The sequence below is a fragment of the Schistocerca americana genome, chromosome X (genome assembly GCF_021461395.2).
Source record: "Schistocerca americana isolate TAMUIC-IGC-003095 chromosome X, iqSchAmer2.1, whole genome shotgun sequence".
Taxonomy (NCBI): Eukaryota; Metazoa; Arthropoda; class Insecta; order Orthoptera; family Acrididae; genus Schistocerca; species Schistocerca americana.
The window spans coordinates 542,103,698-542,111,558 of NC_060130.1; the positions used below are offsets into that span (position 1 = coordinate 542,103,698).

A 7,861-nucleotide genomic window follows, 5' to 3' on the forward strand; every position below is an offset into this window, starting at 1 on the left:
ATATGCTCTCTGGGCAATTTTCAATGTATCATTTGAGCCCATTTCCGAAACATGCTTTATTTTTCTCCTTGTTAGATTCGTTGCACTCTTTTAAGGGTTTTTGAGCTTTGTAGAACGTATGAACTTAGTTTCTAAATCTGAATATTAAGCATGAGATTTTCTCCGAAGATGTTTTAAAATTTGTAACCATAGTGCCGATATAATCTTTATAAGTTTGCCCTAAGGCTAGTAGTACATTATTTGCCACCTAAATTCGAGTTCCCCTTTTCACAAATAATGTGACTTTGTTGTGTTACCATACCAAAGTCTAGTGTCTTGCTGTTATAGAACAAAAATATTCCTCCTTTCTAGCTGTTGTTGTTGTGGTCTTCAGTCCAGAGACTGGTTTGATGCAGCTCTCCATGCTACTCTATTCTGTGCAAGCTTCTTCATCTCCCAGTACCTACTGCAACCTACATCCTTCTGAATCTGCTTAGTGTATTCATCTCCTGGTCTCCCTCTACGATTTTTACCCTCCACGCTGCCGTCCAATACTAAAGTGGTGATCCCTTGATGCCTCAGAACATGTCCTACCAACCTATCCTTTCTTCTAGTCAAGTTGCGCCACAAATTTCTCCCCAATTGTATTCAGTACCTCCTCATTATTTATGTGATAGACCCATCTAATCTTCAGCATTCTTCTGTAGCACCACATTTCGAAAGCTTCTATTCTCTTCTTGTCCAAACTATTTATCGTCCACGTTTCACTTCCATACATGGCTACACTCCATACAAATACTTTCAGAAACGACTTCCGGACACTTAAATCTATACTCGATGTTAACAAATTACTCTTCTTCAGAAACGCTTTCCTTGCCATTGCCAGTCTACATTTTATATCCTCTTTACTTCGACCATCATCAGTTACTTTGCTCCCCAAATAGCAAAACTCATATACTACGTTAAGTGTCTCATTTACTAATGTAATTCCCTCAACATCACCCCACTTAATTCGACTACGTTCCATTATCCTCGTTTTGCTTTTGTTGATGTTCATCTTCGATCCTCCTTTCAAGACACTGTCTATTCCGTTCAACTGCTCTTCAAGGTCCTTTGCTATCTCTGATAGAATTACTATGTCATCGGCGAGCCTCAAAGTTTTTATTTCTTCTCCGTGGATTTTAATTCCTACTCCGAATTTTTCTTTTGTTTCCTTTACTGCTCGCTCAATATACAGATTGAATAACATCGGGGATAGGCTATAACCCTGCCTCACTTCCTTCCCAACCATAGCTTCCCTTTCATGCCCCTCGACTCTTATAACTGCCATCTGGTTTCTGTATAAATTGTAAATAGCCTTTCGCTCCCTGTATTTTACCCCTGCCACATTCAGAATTTGAAAGAGAGTATTCCAGTCAACATTGTCAAAAGCTTTCTCTAAGTCTACAAATACTAAAAACGTAGGTTTGCCTTTCCTTAATCTATCTTCTAAGATACGTCGTAGGGTCAGTATTGCCTCACGTGTTCCAACATTTCTACGGAATCCAAACTAATCTTCCCCGAGGTCGGCTTCTACCAATTTTTCCATTCGTCTGTAAAGAATTCGCTTTAGTAGTTTGCAGCCGTAACTTATTAAACTGATAGTTCGGTAATGTCCACATCTGTCAACACCTACTTTCTTTGGGATTGGAATTATTATATTCTTCTTGAAGTCTGAGGGTATTTCGCCTGTCTCATACATCTTGCTCACCAGATGGTAGAGTTCTGTTAGGGCTGGCTCTCCCAAGACTGTAAGTAGTACTAATGGAATGTTGTCTACTCCTGGGGCCTTGTTTCGACTTAGGTCTTTCAGTGCTCTGTCAAACTCTTCACGCAGTATCATATCTCCCATTTCATCTTCATCTACGTCCTCTTCCATTTCCATAATATTGTCCTCAAGTACATCACCCTTGTATAGACCCTCTTTATACTCCATAAAATGGCTCTGAGCACTATGGGACTTAACATCTGAGGTCATCAGTCCCCTCGAACTTAGAACTACTTAAACCTAACTAACCTAAGGACATCACACACATCCATGCCCGAGGCAGGATTCGAACTTGCGGCCGTAGCGGTAGCGCGGTTCCAGACTGAAGCGCCTACAACCGCTCGGCCACTCCGGCCGGCCCGCCATCTTCCTAGTGAGCTGACAGACTGAAATTACAGCACACATATCCGTTGTTTTTACACGAGAGCCAGGTCACTGCGCTTGCTGCCACAGAATAAGCAAAGGCCAGAGACGTTAGTCAGCGGCATAGAGCTTAGTGTGAACTGATCCTCTGGTTAGATGATAAATCCATGTTGAGATATCGATGCTTCAGTAGGAGCTGTACGAAGAAAGCGCCAGGTTCCATGTTTTTTTCCGGGCTGAAACCGCTAGCTCTATTGGTTAAATCCATACTTAGCAAACACACAAAAACGCTCGCTCGACAGAAGATCCGTACCTAAAGACTGGAAAGTTGCACAAGTCACACCAATACCCACAAAACGAAATAGGAGTAACTAGCTGAATTACAGACCCATATCACTAACGTCGATTTGCAGTAGGATTTTGGAACATATACTGTGTTCGAACTTCATGAATTACCTCGAAGAAAACGATTTACTGACGAGTAGTCAGCACGGATTCAGGAAATATCGTTCTCTTGAAAAACAACTAGCTCTTTATTCTCACAAAGTAATGAGTGCCATCGACAGGGGATGTCAAACTGATTCCATATTTTTATATTTCTAGAAGGCTTTTCACACCGTTGCTCACAAGATACTTCAAATCAAATTGCGTGTATATGTAGTATCGCCTCAATTGTACGACAGGACTCGTAAGTTTCTGTCAGAAGTAATCAGCAGTTCGTAGAAAATTGACTGAAAGTTATTGAATAAAATAGATATAATATCTGGTGTTCCCCAAGAATGTGTTATTTGCCCCCTTCTGTTTCTGATGTACATAAACGACACAAGAGACAATGTGAGCAGCCCATTTAGATTGTTTGCAGGTGATGCTGTCATTTACCGTCTTGTAAAGTCATCAGATGATCAAAGCCAGTTGTAAAATGATTTAGACAAGCGAAAAGGGGCAACTGACTAAATAATGAAAAGTATGAAGTCATCCTCATGAGCACCAAAAGATATCCGCTAAATTTCGGCTACACGATAAATCACGCAAATCTAAAGGCTGTAAATGTAGCTAAAGACTTAGGGATTACAGTTACAAATAACTTAAACTGGAACGATCACATAGATAATGTTGTGGGGAAAGCAAACCAATGACTTCGATTTGTGAGCAGAACACTTAGGAAATGCAGCAGGTCTACTAAAGAGACTGCCTTACACCACGCGTGTCCGCCCTCTTCTGGAGTATTGCTGTGCAGTATGGGATCCGCATCAGATGGAACTGATGAAGCACATCGAAAAGATTCGAAGAAGGGAAGCTCGTTTTGTATTATCTCGAAATAGGGGAAAGAGTGTCACGGATATGTTACGTGAATTGGGGTAGCAATCATTACAACGAAGGCGTTCTTCGTTGCAGCAAGATGTTATCGTGAAATTTCAATCACCAACTATCTCTTCCCAGTGCGAAATTATTCTGTTAATGCCCACCTATACAGGGAGAAAAGATCATCATGATAAAAGAAAAGAAGTCAGAGCTTGCACAGAAAGATGTAAGTGCTCGTTTTTCCCGCTCGCAGTTCGATTTGTTGGTTGATTGGGGGAGGGACCAAACAGCTAGGCCATCGGTCCCATCGGAGTAGATAAGGATAGGGAAGGAAATCGGCCGTCCTTTTCAAAGGAACCATCCTAGCATTTGCCTGAAGCGTTTAGGGAAACCACGATAAACCCAAATCAGGATAACCGAACGCGGGTTTGAATCGTCGTCCTCCCGGGTGCGAGTCCAGTGTACTAACCACTGCGCCACGTCGCTCGGTCGCTCGCAGTTCGAGAGTGGAACGTTAGAGTATTAGCTTGAAATGTCATTCGATGAACCCTCTGTCACGCCCTTAACAGTGAACTGCACAATAATCATGTAGATGTAGATCGCTAAATGAATTTCCACAACTTCCTTCATCACAGATCCCAAAATGACGAAGTCAACGTTGCAATTTCGACATTCTTACACAGTTTAGAGTGATTAGTGTCGACACAGTGCTTTGTCACAACCAATCTATTGGCTGTAAGAGCCTTCAGTGTTTCGCACACTTCCCATGGACTGTACGAGTTGCCTTCCCGACGTATGAAAGGCCACACTTGCAAGATATTTTGTAAGCCCCAGCCTAGCGCAGCATCAGGCCATCCTTGAAGGAACCCAGAAGTTCTACTGTGTTCGGTAGAAGGCGAAAGATCGCTTTAGCTATATACTTGGCGAGAATCTGACTTGTTTTTTATGGCAGATTTTCCAAATATGGCAGGGAAGTTACGAATCTAGATCTATCTTCTTTATCTTCATCATTTCTTAAGAGTACCTGAAGTTTTATCTGTAGCGCCTTCCGTATCCGCCGTGGAGTGTACCCAGTCGCTACAAAAAGTTCTTTCTAAGCGTAAAAGTTCATCCTGCACAGTGCTATATGCCCTTTGATCCGACGTCTTAAGAACACCCATCGTCTCGGAAGGACGGTGGCAAATATTTTCATGTAAGTATAAGACTTTCTGAGTCGTCTTATGGTAAACTACGTGTCCCAGGGTGCCATCATCTTTGTGACGAACCAAAACAACCAAAAATAGAAGCCAGCACTCCTTTTCAATTATATTTGTAAAATGAATATTTCCATGTATGAAATTTAGATGAGTTTTAAATTTTTGCCTCTCGTGAAGCACGAGGTGCTCTAAACGCTGAAGGTACACTCTGATCTCATTGCCCAATAAATCAGCCGTGGCAGAGCACTGCATCGGCACTGACTACTCTGTGCTGTATGACGATCTCGAGATCCTAGCGCTCACTTCATCATTATGGGACTCGGTGGAGAAGAAGACCAGGACAAAGCATGGAATCTGACGCTTTTCTTTATCAACTCGCAAAGACGCCGCTTCTATGGGTGCATCGATATCCCAGCTTGTATCGAGTGTTTAGCCACAGATTCAATTCAGACAAAGCTCCTTGCCTTTCTCGTCGTTGTGTGACCGTGTCCACAAGCGTTTATAGTAACGGATCCAAGTGCTGCAGCTTCAGTCTGACAGTTAACTCGAAATTTTCTATCCTACTCTGAACACAGTTTACGATCACTAGCACTGACGATGACGCAGAGATCAGTGGAACAAACAGGCGGGCCCCAAAGTCGTTGACATTAGAGTTACAGAAGTGAACGTCTAGCCGAAAACAAAGTACAGAGCGTAGCGCAGTCGTTATGAGCGTGCACAACAGCTCAGGAAGCAATTTGAATCAAAACGTAATGAAGGCAAGGTCAAGGAACCGGCGAGACTGACTCGCAATTCAGATATCGCTATTTACCTGCGCACTCTTTGCGCAGACATAATACGAGGTTTGGAACTTAAATAGTGGCAACTATTTATTCACAGCCGATACAAAAGAGTTACATGTTTGCACTTGTTACTGTCCTTCAAAGTAGTCACCAGAGTTGTGTAGAACCTGTTGCCAGCGATGTGGAAGGCGTAGTATACCGTTAGCAGAGCCTGTTCTGTTCATGGTACGAATGGAGCGGTCTACTGCCTGTCGAATCTGTGGAACAGTTCTGAAGCGAATGCCACGAAGTGGTTCCTTCATCTTCGGAATCAAATCGAAGTCACAAGGACTTAAGTCCGGGGAGTATGGTGGATGGTACAGTACTTCCCAGTCCCATCGACCAAACGGAGCAGCCACAGCGCTATGTCGTGCAAAATGATGGGTGGGTTGCGCAGAAAGTGTCGCCGCTTCTTTCGTGAAGCTGCTCGCAGGTGATGCTCCAAAAACGAAGAGTAATACTGTGTGATTCTTGAGTTTCTCCCGGCGTATTTGATAATCAAAATATCCACGGGCGTACTGCCGGTCTACAGTGTCCAACGGGCACAATATTTCGGCGATCATACATGTCGCCATCATCAGGTGAACTGACGGACTGAGCTCCTGTGAACGTGCCGGCACGGAGATCCGTACGCTATGGCTGCTCAGGGGGAACTGGGTTCGGTCGCGGCGGCGGCCGATTTAAATACCCTCCGCCCGCGGCGCGCTCACTCCGCCGTCCGCACCCCGCGCCACGGTCACGCGGTGGAACAGATTGCGACGGCGTCTGAGAAGACGTTGATGTGATGGCTCTGTCCGCCGTGGTCGTCACAAGTATACGTTTGCTCGATTTACTCTTGATTAACCCAATCGCTGGTTGCTAAGCCTTGCTAAGATTATAGCCACAGTCACGGTTTATGAGGTCGTCATTGGTGCGAATTTCGATGGCCTCTGTAACAACGCTGTCCCAGTATCTCGACGTCTGTACCAGAATCCTCGTGCGTTCATATTCCATAGCGTGATTCTCCGACAAACAATGTTCAGCGACCGCCGACTTGCTCGTATACATCAGTCGAGTGTGCCTCTGGTGTTCACGGAATCGATCCTCGACGGTACGCATCGTCTGACCAATATACGACTTGCCACATTGACACGGCATCTGGTACACGCCGGCCTTCCTCAAACCGAGGTCATCTTTGGCGCTCCCCACCAGTGCACGGGTTTTATTCGGAGGACAAAACACAGTTCCGACCCGGTGTTTCTTTAAAATGCGGGCGATTTTCCCCGAAAGTGCGTCTGTATATGGAATAAACGCAGTGCCTACCTCCTCCCTCGTGAAACCATGCAGCGCAGGTAGCATAATGACTGTGCGTAATGAGTCAAAAAGAATGGGGTACAGCGGTCAAACAGCTCCTCATACGCCACACATTTGTGTACTCAGCACTATGCATGGCTTGAGGTGGTGTAATGAGCGACGTCAGTGGACATTTAGATGACTAGAAACGAGTGATATGCATTGAATCGCGCTATACCCTGTGTCAATCCGATGGAACGTTTTGGGTTTGGTGAATTCCTGGAGAACGTTACCTTCCATCATGTGTAGCGTCAACAATAGCACTCCGTCTTCAGGCCACAAGTAGCCCATTGGGACTATCCGACCGCCGTGTCATCCTCAGATGAGGTTGCGGATAGGAGGGGCGTGTGGTCAGCACACCGCTCTCCCGGTCGTTATGGCGGTTTTCTTTGACCGAAGCCGCTACTATTCGGTCGAGTAAATATGAATAATTTAAAATAATAATAATAATAATAACTCTGCTATTACCGGTTCGAAGCCTGCGCCCCCTTTAGCAAGTGACGTTGAAGGAGGAGAAGGAGTAACAACCTCTTTAAAAACCTAGGTCCAACGGCCAACGGTCTCGAAGACGGAAGAGGAAGTCTCCTCAATTGGCATCACGAGGCTGAGTGCACCCCGAAAGTGGCAACAGCGCATGGCGGCCCAGATGGTCACCCATCCAAGTGCCGGCCACGCCCGACAGCGCTTAACTTCGGTGGTCTGACGGGCGCCGGTGTATCCACTGCGGCAAGGCCGTTGCACAGCGCCAATAATGATGTAAGGAAATAATGATGTCAAGGTATGGGACTGTTGTACATGGTGAGGGTGTCATCAGCATCACCTTATTGCGCTTAACAAAATGCTAAACGTGGAAGAATATGAACACACTTGACAGCTTTGTGTACTGCTTACTGTAGTGCAACAATTCCGAGACAATGATTGACTGCATCAGCATGACAGTAGATCCCGTCATAAAGCAGCATGTGTGAGGCAATGGTTTGTGGAGAATTACATTGCTGAAATTGACTGACCTGCCCAGAGTCTCAAACTGAAACAATTGGATTACCTCTGGAATGTGTCAG

General features: G+C 44.9%; 1 pseudogene; it reads right to left on the reverse strand.

Moving 5' to 3' along the window:
* Positions 1 to 7,422: 7,422 nt before the first annotated feature.
* LOC124556957 lies at positions 7,423 to 7,540 on the reverse strand (annotated as a pseudogene).
* Between the last annotated feature and the right edge of the window lie 321 nt (positions 7,541 to 7,861).